This window comes from Cervus elaphus, chromosome 10 (genome assembly GCF_910594005.1).
Source record: "Cervus elaphus chromosome 10, mCerEla1.1, whole genome shotgun sequence".
NCBI lineage: Eukaryota > Metazoa > Chordata > Mammalia > Artiodactyla > Cervidae > Cervus > Cervus elaphus.
The window spans coordinates 46301778-46318016 of NC_057824.1; the positions used below are offsets into that span (position 1 = coordinate 46301778).

The following is a 16239-nucleotide window of genomic DNA, read 5'->3' on the forward strand; positions in this document are numbered from 1 at the left end:
AAAGAATCTGCCTGCCAATGCAGGAGACTAGAGAGACATGGGTCAGGAAGATCCCCTGGAGGAGGGCATGGCAACCCACTCCAGTGTTCTTGCCTGGAGAATCCCATGGACGGAGGAGCCTGGCGGGCTAAAGTCCATTGGGTCACAGAGTTGAACATTAGTGAAGTGACTGAGCGCGTACGCAGAGCAATAAAGGAAGTCCTCTGTCATTGCTTCCCTTTAGCATTACACTAAAGTACCCAGACAATTAAATAAGGCAAGTAAAAGATATAAAAAGACATGAAGTGTAAAGGAAAAGTACATCTAGAGAAAGTATAATTATTTACAGAGAAAATCCAAAAGAATCCATACACAAACTTTCAATCAGCAAGATTGCTATACATGAGATTGACATATAAAAATCAATAACATTCCTATGTATCACAAATAACTAGAATATATTATTTTTAATTTCACTTACCAACAATAGCAAAAAAAAAAAAAAAGCAATTAAAACTGTAAGGTGCCTAAAATAAATGCAGCAGAAAGTTGTGCGAGAACTATATGGTCCAAATTACAAAACATTATTGAAAGACTCAAAAGAATATCTGAGTAAGTAAAGAAATATATATACCACATTCATGGACAGAAAGATTCAATATAAAGATGCCGATTGTACCTAAATTTATGTATTACACAGAATTTCAAAAATATCCAAAACTGTCTTTGGGAACTTGACAAGATGCTTCCAAAATTTATAGAGAAGAGCAAAGGGCCAAGAATAGCCCCAGACAGATTTATTAGATAGCAAGATTGATTACATAATTAAGATAGTGTCATAGATTCAAGGATAGACAACTATACCAATAAAATAGGGAGCTCATAAATCTATATAAATCAGTGGAGAAAGGGTGGATTCTTCAATAAATGGTGCAGTGTTATGCATAAAAAAATAAAATTAGAGCTCTGCTGCTGCTGCTGCTAAGTCGCTTCAGTTGTGTCCGACTCTGTGCGACCCCATAGACGGCAACCCACCAGGCTCCCCCGTCCCTGGGATTCTCCGGGCAAGAACACTGGAGTGGGTTGCCATTTCCTTCTCCAATGCATGAAAGTGAAAAGTGAAAATGAAGTCGCTCAGTTGCGCCCGACTCTTCGCCACCCCATGGACTGCAGCCTACCAGGCTCCTCCGTCCATGGGATTTTCCAGGCAAGAGTACTGGAGTGGATTGCCATTGCCTTCTCCTAATTAGAGCTCTACAACACACAAAAAGATCAATTCCAAGTGAACTAAAGACATACCTGTGAAAAGCAAAACTTTTTATAGTTTACAGGAAAATATCTCTTATGACCTTGAGGTGAAGCAAAATTTCTTAGAAAAGACACAAAAAGGATAAACAAAAAAAAGACTAACAAATTTACAGATTTTAATCAACAAAAGACACTATCAAATTGCTTTTTTTTAAAAATCCACAGACTGAGAAGATATCTGCTACCCAATAAGGGATTACAATCAGGAAGAGGTTGAGAGGGAAAAACAAAGAAACTTTTTCAAGAAGAAAAAGATGTATAACACAGTAGGGAAAAAAAAAAAGACAATGAAGAGGCAATTCACATAAGAAAAAAGCCCAAATTGACCAACAAACATATAAATCAACCTCCCTAGTAATCAGGGAAAATGCAAAATAAGACAACAATGAGGTACCATTTTACATTTATCAGCTAAGCAGAAGTTAAAGTCTGATAATACAATTTCTGATGAAGATGTAGAGGAATGAAATTCTCATACACTGTTGGTAGAGTCAGTTGGTACAAGCCCTTGGAAAGCAACATGAAGATGCTCACAGTCTTTATTCCTATCCAATTTAGTCTTTTCAGTAAATATTCAAGAGAGAAATCTCTGCACCTGTGCTCCAGAGTACGTTTACAGGAGTCTTTATTGCTCCATTGCTTAAAACAGAGGGAAGAAAAAACAGACACAAAGAAATGTCCACCAGAATAAGAAAAATAGACAAATTAAGATATAATGCATAATAGAATATCATTAGCAGTTAAAATGAATGAACAAGAGCTACATGTATCCTTATTACATACACAGTGTCAACCTGTATAAAGCATTTAAGGGCAAGCAAAAAAAGCAAGCTGTAGAAGGATACGTGCAGTATGATACTACTTACATAAAGGGCTTTTGGGTTCAATACTTTCAGTCTAGTTTATCTGCACACAGTAAATTTTACTCTTCTTGGTGTACAGTTCTGTGAGTTGTGGTAAATGCATACAGTGGAGTGATCACGGTCACAATCATAATGCAGAACAGTTCTGTCACATTCCAAAATTCCTTGGTGCTACTTGATAGGCACCAAATCCTTTACCCTACTCCCAACATCTGTAATCATACAGTACCCACCTTTTGACTTTGATTTCATCCACTTACCATAAAGTGTGTGAGGTTCATTGATGTTATTGAGTGTTTCCACAGTTTGTTATTGCTGAATCGTATTCCACTGGATGGATGTACCAGTTTATTCATCCATTCCCCAATTACAGTGCATCTGGGTTGCTTCCAGGAAGGGAAATTATGAATAAATCTGCTATAAACATGGGTGGGCTGGTTTTTGTGGGAACACATGTTTTTATTTCTCCTGGGTAGCCAACTCAGAATGGGATTGCTGGATCACATGATGAGTGCATGTTTACTTTTATAAGAAACTGCCAAGCCATTTTCCAAATATTCTGTACAATTTTGCATGAGTTCTAGTTGCTCTGCCTCTTCACCAGCACTTGGTCTTATCAAGCTTGTTTGTTAAATCATTGTAACAGATGTCTAGTGGTATCTCATTTTGCTTTTTTTTTTCATTTTATCATTTATTTGGCTGTATTGGGTCTTAGTTGTGCCATATGGGATCTTCACTGCGTCATGCAGGATCTTTCATGGTGTTGCACAGATTCTCTATTTGTGCTGCATGGCATTCAGTAGTTGCAGTGTAGAGGCTTAGCTCTGAGGCATGTGGGACCTTAGTTGCCTAACCAGGGATCAAACACCTGTATCGTCTGCACTGCAAGGCAGATTCTTTTTTTTTTTACCTGACAGGAGAGGTATTTGTTCAGTACATCATCACAAACCAGAATAATATAATAACAGTTCCAATAAAAGGTTTCACATATTTATTCCTGAGCCAAATGGACCGCTAGTCAGGAAACACCATGAGCCAAACATTCCGTTTCTCCCATGAGCTGTTCAGACAGTAGTGATGCTCTCAGCACTGTGATTCGGTTAAGATGGAAGTGACCTTGATGGAGTATAAATGTGCCACTTCACATGTGAGGCTCCCTATAGAGCCAGCTTGATTCTTCTCCGATGTCTGTCTTCTCTTGGAGCTGGACCTGATTTTATTATCAGTTTTCATTCGAGTCCATTGGGGAATGGGATGGTTCTGCCTTTCTGTCTTGGCCAGGAATCACTTGATACTGACAGTCTCGTGAGAGGACTTGGCGAGAAGCAAATTCTATCCCACACAGGATGGCGGAGAAAAGAACACAGGCAGATTCTTAACCACTGGACCACCAGGGAAGTCCCTCTCCTTTTGGTTTTTAATCTGCATTTCTCTAATAGCTTATGATGCTCCGTATCCTTTCACATGCTTATTTGCCATCCATATATCTTCTTGTCTGCAGGGTTGGTTCAATTTTTTGGACCACTTTGAACTGGGTCATTTGTTTGCTTATTATGAAGTTTTCAGGATGCTTTGTACTCTGGATACAAGCTCTTTATCACATGTGTTTTATAAATATTTCCCCCCAGGCTGTAGCTTGTCTTTTCATTTTCATGTCTTTTCAAAATCAGATGTTTTTAATTTCAATGAAATCTAATTTACCATATTCTTCTTTTATAGCTCATGGATAAAGAAGCTATAACTAGGAAAAATTTTGCCTAACCTGAAGTCACAATGATTTTCTCGTATGTTTCCTTCTGGGAGCATTTTAAGTTTTGCTTTTAGGTCTATGATCCATTTTGAGTTAACTTTTGTATACGTTGTGAGGTACAGGTAATCAAGGCTTTTTTTTTTCCTCTCTTTTGCTTGCTTTTTATTTTCTCATATGGCTGTCCAGTTGTTCCAGCACCATTTGTTGAAATGATTATCCTCTCTCCATTGAATTGCTGTCGTGCCTTTGTCAAAAATCAACTGGCCATGTACGCGCGAGTCTGTTTCCAGTCTGTAATATTTCAAAAACATGAAAACCAGGATTCAATTTTTTTTTTCCAAAATATTTCGGCCATTCTAGTGGATGTGTAGTTGTTACTGGTAAGGTTCCCCTGGAAACAGAGATAGAGTTTAGCACCCAGGATGTTTATTAAGAAGTGCTCTTGAGAGTGACACTTGTGGTCAGGAAGGAAGCAGATGCAAACAGAGGGAGAAAGTGAGCTCCCACTGAATTCAGTGGGTGCACCAAAGCTGGAACGCCCCAAGGGGGCCAAAAGGACTGCTGGGGCCGCAAATCCATGGGAGGTGGTCCGAGAGATGCACTTTTGCATTCTGTCACAGGGGTACGCTTGGTTCATTTTTGTTGTTGTTGTTTTGTTTGGGGGGACATTGTTTGGCCATGCTACATGGCTTATAGAATCTTAGTTCCCTGACTAAGGATTGAACCCACATCCCTGGCAGTGAGATCACAGTATCCTAACCACTGGAATGCAAGCTTAGGGTTTTTATTTGCATCTCCTAGCTACAAATGAGGCTGAGTGCCTTTCATATGCTTATCAGCCATCTGAACATACATCTCATTTGAGGGGCGTCTGTAAAGAGGGTGATGAAGTGGCTCCAGGCCTTGGGGAGACACAAGGGGCCCCTGTGGAGCATCCGCCTCTGCACATAACACAGAGAAGACGTCCCCAGGGTAGCAGACAGGCAGACAGATGTGGGTCCAAATCTCAGTCTCCCATTTCCCGGCTGTACTGCCTGGGGAGAGTGATTCAACTTCTCTGAGCCTCAGTTTCCCTCTCATAAAATAACTAAGATTGTGATTAGGAGTGGAGGATAAGAAGGAAGTGAAGGAGATGTCTTGGTTTTAATCTAAACTCTGGCCCTCCAGGATTTAAGGATGTCCAATTCCATGATAGCTCAGTTGGTAAAGAATCCACCTGCAATGCAGGAGACCTGGGTTCGATCCCTGGGTTGGGAAGATCCCCTGGAGAAGGGAAAGGCTACCCACTCCAGTATTCTGGCCTGGAGAATTCCATGGACTGTATAGTCCATGGGGTCACAAAGAGTCGGACACGACTGAGGGACTTTCACCTTCAGTCAATTCCAAAGGACCAGGTGCCCCCATGGGTCAGTCTTTGAGAAGGACCCAAGAGCTTCCCAGGAAGAGGCTCAACTTGAGGAAAGGGAAATGTAATTCCCAAGTGGGTGGAGCCAGCTCAGTCCTTCAGGTTGGCCCTGGGCTCAGTCCCATGGCTCCAGGTCTGAGTCCCAGGGAAGGGAAATACTGGAAACTGGAGAAACTCTGTATCCATTGTCTATAGCAGTGCAACAAACTGTCAAACTTGGTGGCTTCAAACAACACTTACTCTACTCATGAATCCATAGTCTGAGCAAGACTCTGTGGAGACAGCTCATCTCTGCTTCAGGTGGCACGTGCTAGGATGGCTGACTAAGGCTGGACCATCCACTTTTTTAAGATAATGCCACTCACCTAACTGGAAAGTGGATACGATTTGGGCTTCCTCACAGCATGGTGGCTGGGTCCCCTGAGCAAGCATCCCAAGCAAGTTAGCTGAAGCTACATCACTCTTAATGACCCTCTGTGTTTTCTGCCATAATCACAAATCCATCCCAATCCAAGAAGAAGGGGTGTCAGAGTCCCATTGTATGAAGACCATGTGAAGATGGGGAGTCACTGTTGCTACCATTTTGGGGAGAATACAGTCTGCAGCAAGCCCTTTCCCTAAGCTGTCTGCACAATACTAAGGGATAATGGCATATCTTGTAGCTGTGTGACCATGAAACAGCAAGCCTGGAAGGGAGAGGAAAGTCATTTTAGGGGGATGGGGGCAGCTCAGAGGAGTGTGTCCAAGCCAGCCTTCATCCTGGAGAGGTCCTCAGCTTTCCGAGGAGTGAGGGCCACAGCAGTGGGAGGAGACAGCAGAAACCTTGACAGCAACCCTCCCAGCTTGAAAGTCAATCACAGGAGGAGGAAAATGGCAATAAAATGTAGCAGAAAAATCTTTGTGAACACTAGTGAGATACCCACTGGGGCTCCTGGCAATAAATAGCAGAAACTTTGAAAGGCAGAGAAGTCCGATTAGAAGGGGAAGGAAATAAGTCAGAGGACTACTTCTTAAAAAATATTTATTTGGCTGCACTGGGTCTTAGTTGAGGGAGGAGAAGACATCGATAGGAGTTGTTCTGGGGTCAGGATCCAAGGAGACAAGAGCCGGTCAGGAATCTGCCTGAGATGAAGCCAACAGTGCAAGTCCTGGCTGACCCCTCCAGGCCAGAGCAGGAACAGAGGACAAATACCAGAATCCTGCCATAAAGGGGCATGTGGGGTTGAGCCAGGGAAGGTCACTGAGGCAGTGGAGGAAGGAAGGGTAAGCCATTCATCTCTACTGACCTGTGAGCAAACTAGAAAACACACCCCTTTCTCAAGATACTTTGCTTCCATCCTTGGAAAAGTATCATAATATACTGATATTGTGTTTGTGTGTGTTTGTGTGTGTGTGTGCACACGCAACACGTGCATCCTCAGTTGGGTCCAATTCTTTGCAATCCCATGGAATGCAGCCTGACAGTTTCCTCTGTCATGTGATTTTTCAGGCAAGAATACTGGAGTGCATTGCCATGCCCTCATCCAGGGGATCTTCCCTGCGTCTCCTGCATTGGCAGGCGAATTCGCTACCACTGAGACACCTAGGAAGCCCATGCTGATATTGTTAGAGCAAGCAATTTTATTGCTTTCAAGGGAGAGTATTGTAATCAACACAAATCTAATGAGGCCCCTTAAATTTACCCAGAGCTTGCACCATCACATATGTCAGAATGCACACGTCCAATAGGGGGTGAGAACCACGGGAGGGGAGGTCGAGAAGCTCCCAGGTCCAAATGGGAGGCTGAAGGAGCCTTGGGCAATGTTCAGCTTGGGCTCCAATGCTGTCCATGGCTGGATTTTTACAACCATTCATCCATCGTCTACTATCTGAGTGGGCTAGCTCCATCCAGCATCTACTACCTGAGTGGGCTAGCTCCATTGAAATGGTCAGGATGAGAAGGGCAGAGAAGCAGGAGGTGAAGGCCTTGAAGGCTGATTTATTTGGTGCCGATGGTGACTCCAGGGCAGAGCCATGGATGTGAACATCCCCCATGACCAGGAGCAAGAACGACTTCCTCTGAGGTCTCAGAGCTCAGTTTCACTACCCAATGACAATTGCTATGTACTGAGGATCTATCCAGTGGCAGGCACTGCCCCCTTAGCCACATCATCCCTAATCCTTTCCACAACTCTGCCACACCAGTGTCATCAACCATCCTAAGTTTACAGAAGACGAAACTGAGGTTTCGAGAGAATAAGTGACTTGTTTGGGAGTGCACAAGAAGCAAGCCACCAGACTGGGATTTACTCTGAGCTGCCTGGGACTCCGTGCCACCTCCTGCCAGGAGACGGGCAGTTCCAGGCTGACAACACCCCGGGTGTACTTGGCCTCTTGAGCCAGGGTCCAGCTTTCTGTCTCCTCGGGCCTGACCCACTCACTCTGTGTGGGAGTTGAACAGTAAATTAAAGGGCTTCATTATCTCATTTGAGGATGGAATAAAACACTTTGGAAAGGCTGATGCATTAAGTGCAATCAAGTTCTGAAAGGTTCTTCATCGCTGGAAGGAATGGCCTCTGATAAATTGCTCTCTTCACTAAGACGAGACTAATATCTCATGAGCAATCCCAGCAGCGTCCACTGCAGATGTTTCTGCATCTTCACAAAGGATGTTAGAGATCAGATTCCCTCCCAAGAGAGCAAATCGCCTTTGCAATGTGCAAAAAGACGCCCCAGGTACAGCTCCCTCTCCTGTCACCTGCCAAGAAGGAATTCTGGAACTGCTCTGGATCAAAAGTCACCCAGGACCCCCAGGCCACTCCCACTGGTTAATCAGCACATGTGCATCCTGAGTCACTCCACAAGCCTTGAAGGAACACCACCCCGGGGAAGGCCATACATCATCCCAGAGTTCCTTAGTTCCACAGGAGTCAGCTATGGCTCTCCCATCCCAATGACTTAATGACCAGCAGCTCACCACCTTCCTGGGAAGCAGCCATCCAGACACTTGCATTTTAGGGATCGTAAAACTGATGCACAATTTATCCCAAGTCACACCTTCAGAATCTCAGGCCCTGATGCTTTTCAAATCAGTTCCCAGGATATCAAAGAGCTGCAGGAAGGCCAGCCTTAAGCACAGGTGAAACAACCACATCAACAAGTCACATCCCTCAGGCTCTTCCCATTGGTCAAGCCTGTACTCAGCACCTACGCATACTACCCCAACTCCTTAAAACAACCCAATTTACAGATGAGGAAACTGGGGCACCAGGGTGTGAATGATAGGGGTTTGGAGGCCCCTCAGCCTCTACCTTCCACCATGTCAACCTTTTGGTTCTTAGAGGCTATGCAGTCTGGTCCTCAGTCACAGGTTACATGAAAGAAAGAGAGAGGAAAGAAGGTAGGAAGGAAAGAAGGGAGGGGGGAGGAAAAAAGAAAAGGGAAAAAAAAATTGCTGAAACAGCACAGGCCGAGAAGTAGAAGGAGAGGAGGCAGGAAGAGGGTGTGAAAGGAAATAATCCAAGACAGAGCATGAGAGAAAGACTCCTTGCCTCTTGCCCTGCCCAAGGATGTCACAATAAAGAGGATGGGGCTTCCACTGTCACCTCGGTGCCCGATGTTCACTCACTGATTCAACCAATCTGCATTCCTTAAGTACCACTGTGTGCTCAGCCCTGGTGCAGACCCTTGGGAGACCCAAGAAAAGCTGTGCCCACAATCGGCTCCTCCTGACCTTCCCCTAGCCTCAGTCTCCCCATCTGTAAAACGAGCATATGAACCCCTACCTGTTCTGGAAATCAGATGCAACGAGCACACCCGGGCACCGAGGGGAAGCCCTAGACACACCCACTTCCCTCCTTTCCTCCTTCACTGAGGGGAGCCACAAGCCAGGAGGGAGTAGACTGGAAACTACAGAGGGGACTGCCCTTAGGCCAGAGTGCCAATGTGCCCATCCACACACTCATTCATTCACTCATTCAACAAATATTTGCTGAATGAGGATCTACCGAATGCCAGGAGCAGAGCGGGATGTTTTCCCAAAGACATTCTTTCCTTTCATCTCCACATGAGCAAGCTCTGTGAGAAAAGCACCATTGTGCCCATTTTATAGACGAGGAAACCAAAGCAGAGAAAGAGGTAATCTGCACAGCGCAGCATGGGACAGAGGCCGAACTCAGACCAGGCCTGGTTCTCAAGGATGCAGTGATGGCTGGTTGGCTGGTTTCCCAGACCCCACACTCTCTCCCTCCGTGGGGCCAAGTGATGCCTGGCGTCTGTGTCTCAGTGTGGATTTGCAGCAGAGAGGCCGGCACCTGGTTTCTGGGGGATCCTGGTAAGGCTGGGCAGACCTGGGAGCACGAAGGAAGGAAGAGCCTGTGCCTGAGATGAGGATATTGGCTGATGGGGATTAAGCTGCGATGTGAGTTCATGTGAACTCAGTCCACCACACTTTGGGGACCAGTAATCCTTTCCCTTCCCTGGTGGTGCAGCCGGTAAAGAATCCTCCTGCCATCTAGGAGACCTGGGTTCAATCCCTGGGTTGGGAAGATCCCCTGGAGGAGGGCATGACAACCTAGTCCAGAATTCTTGCCTGGAGAATCCCCATGGACAGAGGAGCCTGGTGGGCTACAACCCATGGGGTCGCAAAGAGTCAGATATAACTGAGCGACTGAGCACACAATCCTTTTCCGTGGGGGTGAAGGCGAGCACGTGGGATGGGACTCTCCAGCAAAGAATCAGAGAAATCTCTTCTTCCTGCAGCCCTGCGGTGAAGTGGGAGGAAAGGAGGTGGTGGAGGCCTGGGCTCCCTCGGAACAATATCCATTTCATCGGGCTCCTCCCCTGCTCAAGAACCTTCAATGACTCCCCATGGCTCTTGGTGCTGTCTGTCAAACCCAGGGAAGGAGATTCAAGGTCAGCTCACCTAGGGACTAGGGAAGGATCCAGAAAGAACCACAGCCCCAGAAAAAGATGCCCCCTTAGTTCTGGCCCTCCCCTCCCTCTCTTCTTTTTCTATTTCTATGCCACCTCATGAGCAGCTCATGCTGGTAAAGCCCATGCTAGGCCTTAGCCAAGCAGAATGAGAACTCCTGCCTGTCCTGGGGCATTGTTTTCTTGGGTCCAGAGACCCCAGACTTAAGAAGAAAGGGGTGGCCAGCATCTGTATTCCCACATCACACCCCACCACAGCAGGGTGACTGGGACCAGGAAAGCTGACAGAAAACAGGGGCCCAGGCTCCCCAAGCAGGCCAAGGCCTGGGCATCTTTACCAAGTGCCCCAATGATTCTGACACCAACCACGGTTTGAGAGTCACTACTCAAGGGCAGGGCTGGATAAAAATATAAAGCAAGTCATATGTGACTTTAAATTTTAAAAAAGTAAAGAAGAAACAGATGGAATTTTAGTATACAGTCTATTTAACACAACATCCCAAATATTATCATTTCAACATGTAATCAATATAAAAAATTATTAGTTTTTTTTTTTCTATACCAAGTCTTTGAAAGCTAGGGTGTGTTTGACATTTATAGCACATCTCCATCCAGCTGCTAAATTCTCATCCACGATACTTGAGCTGTATTTGGATTTCACAGATGTCCATAACCAAGCTGTTTCAAAGCAGTGTCACCGATTCATCCTCGTTTACTCAAGTCCCGGTTTTCCATTTTTCTTTTGGCCATGCTGCATGGCACGTGGGATCTTAGTTCTCGGACCAAGAATTGAACCTGTACCCTCTGCAGTGGAAGCTCGGAGTCTTAACCACTGGATTGCCAGGGAAGTCTGCAAGTCCTGGTTTTAAAAACTCATAGTTCCACATCCTGAAAGCCCAGTTCCAGGAAAACCAGGACAGCTGGGCAGCCTCTTCCAAACATACATCAATGTTTTCCAATAACTAAATCATAATTTTTAAATTTTAAATTAATTAAAATGAAGCAGAATTAAAACTTCCATTTCTCATGGCACTAGCTCCAGTTTCAAGTATTCAATAGCCATGTACAGCCAATGTCTACCATACTGGAGAGTGTGGGTCTATGAGTAAGGAAGCCTCTTTCCCTTCCCATAAGATCAACTATGGAGGATCAGGGCCTGGTTTTCTTAGGAGAGCCGGGGTCCCTAAAAGAGTTACAGGTGGTAGGCCCACATCATAGAACATCTATTAGGCAACACAAAGAGGATGGGATGGACATTAGGAGGCCATTGTAACAATCTAGGACATGGTGGTCTAGGATGGTCAAGGTGAAGAGACAGCTGGATTAGAGGTGTGCAGTAAATAAAATCATTAAGACCTGTTGACAGATTAGATGGGGGGGTGACGCGGGGAAGCAAGAGGGACCAATCCAGGATAATTCCCTGGTCAGCTCCCTCCACCCCATCCACCATCACCACCGGCAACCAGACTGATTCTAGGATATTCCAATAATCTATTGCTATTAAATACAGTGGTTTAGAACAACAATTATCTCGTTATTACCTTTCATGGTTCGAGCGGGTGATCAGGCTCAGCTAACTGGTTCTTGCTCAGAGTCACTCATTCGCGTCCGGTGAAGCCTCCCTCCCCAGGTCTGGGGGCCGTCAGTGTTCCTTTGTCTTGAATCTGTGACTACAGAGGAAATGACACCTGTGACCTCTAAAACTAGGTCATACCTGGTCATCCTGTGGCCACCTGGTCTCCTTGGGACACTCACTCTTTGAAACCATCTGCCATGCTGTGAAGAAGCATAGCCTCCATGGACGGATCACAGGTGGAAATTCATATTGGTTTGTTAGGTTTGCAGAACACATACTGGGGGCTTTAAACAACAGAAGTTTATTGTTTCACAATTCTGCGCACTGGAAGTTCAAGATCCAGGGTATGTTTCTTCCGAAGCCTTTCTCCTTGGTTTTTAGATGGTCACCTTCTCCCTGGTGTCTTCGCGTGGTCTTCCTCCTGTAGAGTGTATCTCTGTCCTAATCTCCTGCCCTTATGAGGACACTGATGATATTGACTAGAGCCCACCCTGAAATGGTTTCAAAGAGTGAGTGTCCCAAGGAGACCAGGTGGCCACAGGATGACCAGGTATGACCTAGTTTTAGAGGTCACAGGTGTCATTTCCTCTGTAGTCACAGATTCAAGACAAAGGAACACTGACCCACCTCCTAAAGGTCATCAACCAAGACAGAGATTACGGGAGGAAGAGGAGAAGGTCTGGGATGGGTTAGATCAGCGGTCCCCAACCTTTTTGGCACCAGGGACTGGTTTTGTGGAAGACAATTTTTCCACAGACTGGGGGGCGATGGTGGGGTTGGTGGTTTGGGGATGATTCAAGCACATTACATTTACTTTGCACTTTATTTCTATTTTTTTATTACATCAGCTCTACCTCAGATCATAACACATTAGATCCAGAGGTTGGAGATACCTGGGTTATATGATGAGGTAAGGCGTGAACAGGGTGAGCTGCCCAAGCCTGTGAACATTTAGGTGGACGTAACCAACCACCAGGCTTCCCTGGTGGCACAGTGGTAAAGAACCCGCTTGCCAATGCAGGAGACACAAGAAACTTAGGATCAATCTCCGGGTTGGGAGGATCCCCCGGAGAAGGAAATGGCAACCCATTCCAGTATTCTTGCCTGGGAAATCCCATGGACAGAGGAGCCTGGCGGACTACAGACCATAGGGTCAAAAGAGGCAGACAAGACTGGGCACGCATACACACATATCCCCAACCATCAGGAAGTTAGATATGTGAATCGGGGCTTCAGGAACACGTTCTGGGCTAGAACTGTCAATTTAGGGGCCCTCAACATATCAGAAGTCAGAGGCTGAGTCCACACAGAGTGAAAGAAGATGAGGGGAGAGGGAAAATATCAGCGATCTATTTCTGCATAATAAATGATTCCAAATCTTAGCAGCTAAAAATAACTACAGTGGACCCTTGAACAAGGTGGGAATTAGGAATGCTGATCCTCCATCAGTTGAAAATCTGCTTATAATTTTTTTAATATTTATTTTTGTTTATTTGACTGCATCGGGTCTTAGTGGCACAATGAAGTATCTTTCCTCGAGGCGCCTGGCTCAGTAGTTGCAGCATTCAGGCTTAGTTGCTCCACAGCATGTGGGATCTGACTAACAGTTCCCCAACCAGGGATGGAACCCACATCTCCTGCAAGGCAGACTCTTAGGGAACTTTCTGCTTATAACTTATAAATGACCCTCCATATATGTGGTTCCTCAGTATCCACGGCTCCACATCCACAGATTCAAACCACCATGGATCTTAAGGCACTGCATTACTCACTATTGAAAAAAACAATGTATAAATGGACCTGAGCAGTTTCAACCCATGCTGTTCAAGGGTCAGCTATATTTATTATTCCTCTATAAATTGGTTGGGTAGTTCCTCTTGTGGCTTCACCTGGCTCATTCATGTGGCTGCATGTGTCTGGATAGTGAACTAGAAGGTCCCAGATCAGCTCACTCACGTGTCTGGTTGACACCAGCTGTCAGCAGAGGATGGGGCTCAGCAGCAACAGCTGGAACACCTGGCCTCTCTTTCCATGTGAACTTTCACTTAGGCTTCTTCACAGCATCGTGGACTCAGGGGAGCATCCAAGCGGGCAAGCGTCAATGCACAGGAGTTACCAAGTACATGTACTACCAAGCTAAGACCTGATTGGCCAAAGAAAGTCACAAGGCCAAAATCAATGTGGGATACCTAACCAGGAGACAAGATTCACTGGGAGCCACTGCTGTAAAAACACCTTACCGGAAGGAACACCAGGTGGGCCTCCACATATTTTAGGATTGGACAGAAAAGAAACCAAAGAGGAAAAAACCAGGAGAACCAAGAAAGAACCAAAAGGGTGCAAAGCTAAGGGAGCAAGTGAGAAGTGAATTCCACAAGAACGTGCAGAGCCATGACAGGCATGACCTTGAGAGTGAATGTCTCACCCTAGGCCCTGCCTGAAACCATCCTCTCGATCTGATAACCTAGAGGTCAGTTTCCTCAAATTCCCAATGATCATTTCAGGTGTGTCTCAAAACTTAAGCACCAAATTCAGCTCAGTGAAAGCAATTCTGTAAATCCAACCAACATGCTCTAAATTTGCAAACTTCCCAACATCCTGGCTTAATTAACTAGAAAACCTAGGGTTTTCAAATTGTTTTGACCCAAGACGCAGAGAAATACCTTTGCATCAAGATCCACTGCATGTATGCTCACAGACGTACATTTAGGCCGGCGTGCACACAGTACACACGTGGCAAAGATGAAAGTTTCCTGAAACATAGAAGAGATCACAGTAATAGACGACCTGTACTATGTGCAAAGTTCTGTGTAATTTTCTATTCAATTTTCTTTTTGAATGCTAGTCATGCCCTGCTAAATTGATTTCACCACCCACTCATGGATCATAAACTACAGATTAAAAAACACTGACCAAGGCCATCCAGAGCAGAAATCAGAAAACTGACCAAATCCTGCCTTTAGCCTTGTTTGGTTGGTTTCACCTCTTGGGTTGCTTTCGTTTGTTTTAAGAATTTTAGGCCTTCAGTCTGGCCACCCTTCCCCTGTACCATTTCCCAACTCTCTGATACCCAACTGCTTTATTCACCTTCACACTTGCCTGGCCCCTGAATGCATTTCTGTTTGGGCCTTCTAAGTCTCTCCATGCTAAAGGAAGAGATGTATGCATTTATACATCCCATGAATACTGAATACATGTCTCTCACCTGCCAGCCACATTTCAGGCACTGGGAATACAGTAAGAGGACAAAAATCACTGCCTTCACGAAGCTGAAATTCTAAAAGAGGGAGACAGACAGGCAAAACAAAACAAAAAGAATATTCTTCATTAGATGGGGATAAATTATTGAGTGAAAGTAAAAGGGGAAGGGGGTCAAGACGCTTTAACAGCCACCAGATTGGAGGCTTCGAGCCCCTTTGTGGAAACAAGATAGCCCAACATGTCCCCCCACCTCAGAGAGGTGGGCTGAGAGATGGAGGCAGGGCATGGTCAGAATCTTCCCCAAAAAGAAAGTTCTCAGGCAGCCCCAGCAGGTAAACCTAATCCATCACATCCCCAAAATACTCTGCCCAAGAGCCAAGCACCAGTAACTTTAACCTAGAAAATTTCAAATTCCAATAGGCCATTAAGGGGGAGCCGTGGCAGGACGTTAGTCGGGGACATGCTGGCCCTGGGGTGAGAAGACCGTGGGGGTGTATTTCAGACGTTTCCCTCATTCGCAGCCCCCTCACCCTCTGGATAAACGGCCACCTCATTAGTTCTGCACAATGACCCTCTCGACCCGGCTCCTGGTGACTGCGCCTGCCTTATCTCTGGCCTCTCCTCCCTCACATTTTCCGCTCCAGCAAAGCCAAACACGGCTCCGTGGGGTCTTTCACGCTTCTGTGCCTCTGGACACGCTGTTCCTTCTGCCTGGAAGGCCGCCGGCCGCCTCCATCCCCGCGTGCCCCACCCCTTCCTCAGCGAGCTCCAGTTCATCCTTCAGAACCCAGCCTGGATGTCCCCTCCTCCAGGAAACCCCCCTGAAGCCCCATCTCCGTCCCCAGCACACACACACACCCCTTATTTATTTCGCTTTGCTTCTCTGCACTGCAATTACCGGTTTCTCCAAATCTCTCCCCTCCCAGACTCGGACCTCCTCAAGAGCGGGAGTTCTGTGGGCCACTCGCTTTGCACCTCAAAGGGCCAAGTCCTGAGCTCGGAGGGACAGAGCTTGCACTCCGGCTCAGGCCGGCTCCAAAGGCCCCCGTTTCTGCCCTCCGCCTCCCCGTGGGCCCCCGGGGGCCCGCGCTCCAGCATTTTCCACCCGCCCCTCAGGCCACCCCCCGCCTTCCCCAGCACCCGGCCGGCCCCTCGCACGGCCGCCGGGCCCCCTGACATCAGCAGCCGCCGGCGCCCCGGCCGCGGGACTACAAGTCCCGACACGCCCCGCGGCGGCCGCGCATGC

General features: G+C 46.3%; 1 long non-coding RNA gene across 4 annotated transcripts; it reads right to left on the reverse strand.

The window, feature by feature from the left end:
- Positions 1–1175: 1175 nt before the first annotated feature.
- LOC122701696 lies at positions 1176–16164 on the reverse strand. Of its 4 annotated transcripts, none has more exons than XR_006343108.1 (5): positions 15892–16164; positions 14998–15069; positions 14456–14545; positions 11758–11886; positions 1176–4291 (listed from the first exon to the last, which is right to left on the reverse strand). It is a non-coding gene; the product is annotated as an uncharacterized LOC122701696 (long non-coding RNA). The 4 variants fall into 4 exon arrangements; XR_006343111.1 differs by having other exon boundaries at positions 11758–11880; positions 15852–16164; XR_006343110.1 differs by having other exon boundaries at positions 1176–4191; positions 15852–16164.
- Between the last annotated feature and the right edge of the window lie 75 nt (positions 16165–16239).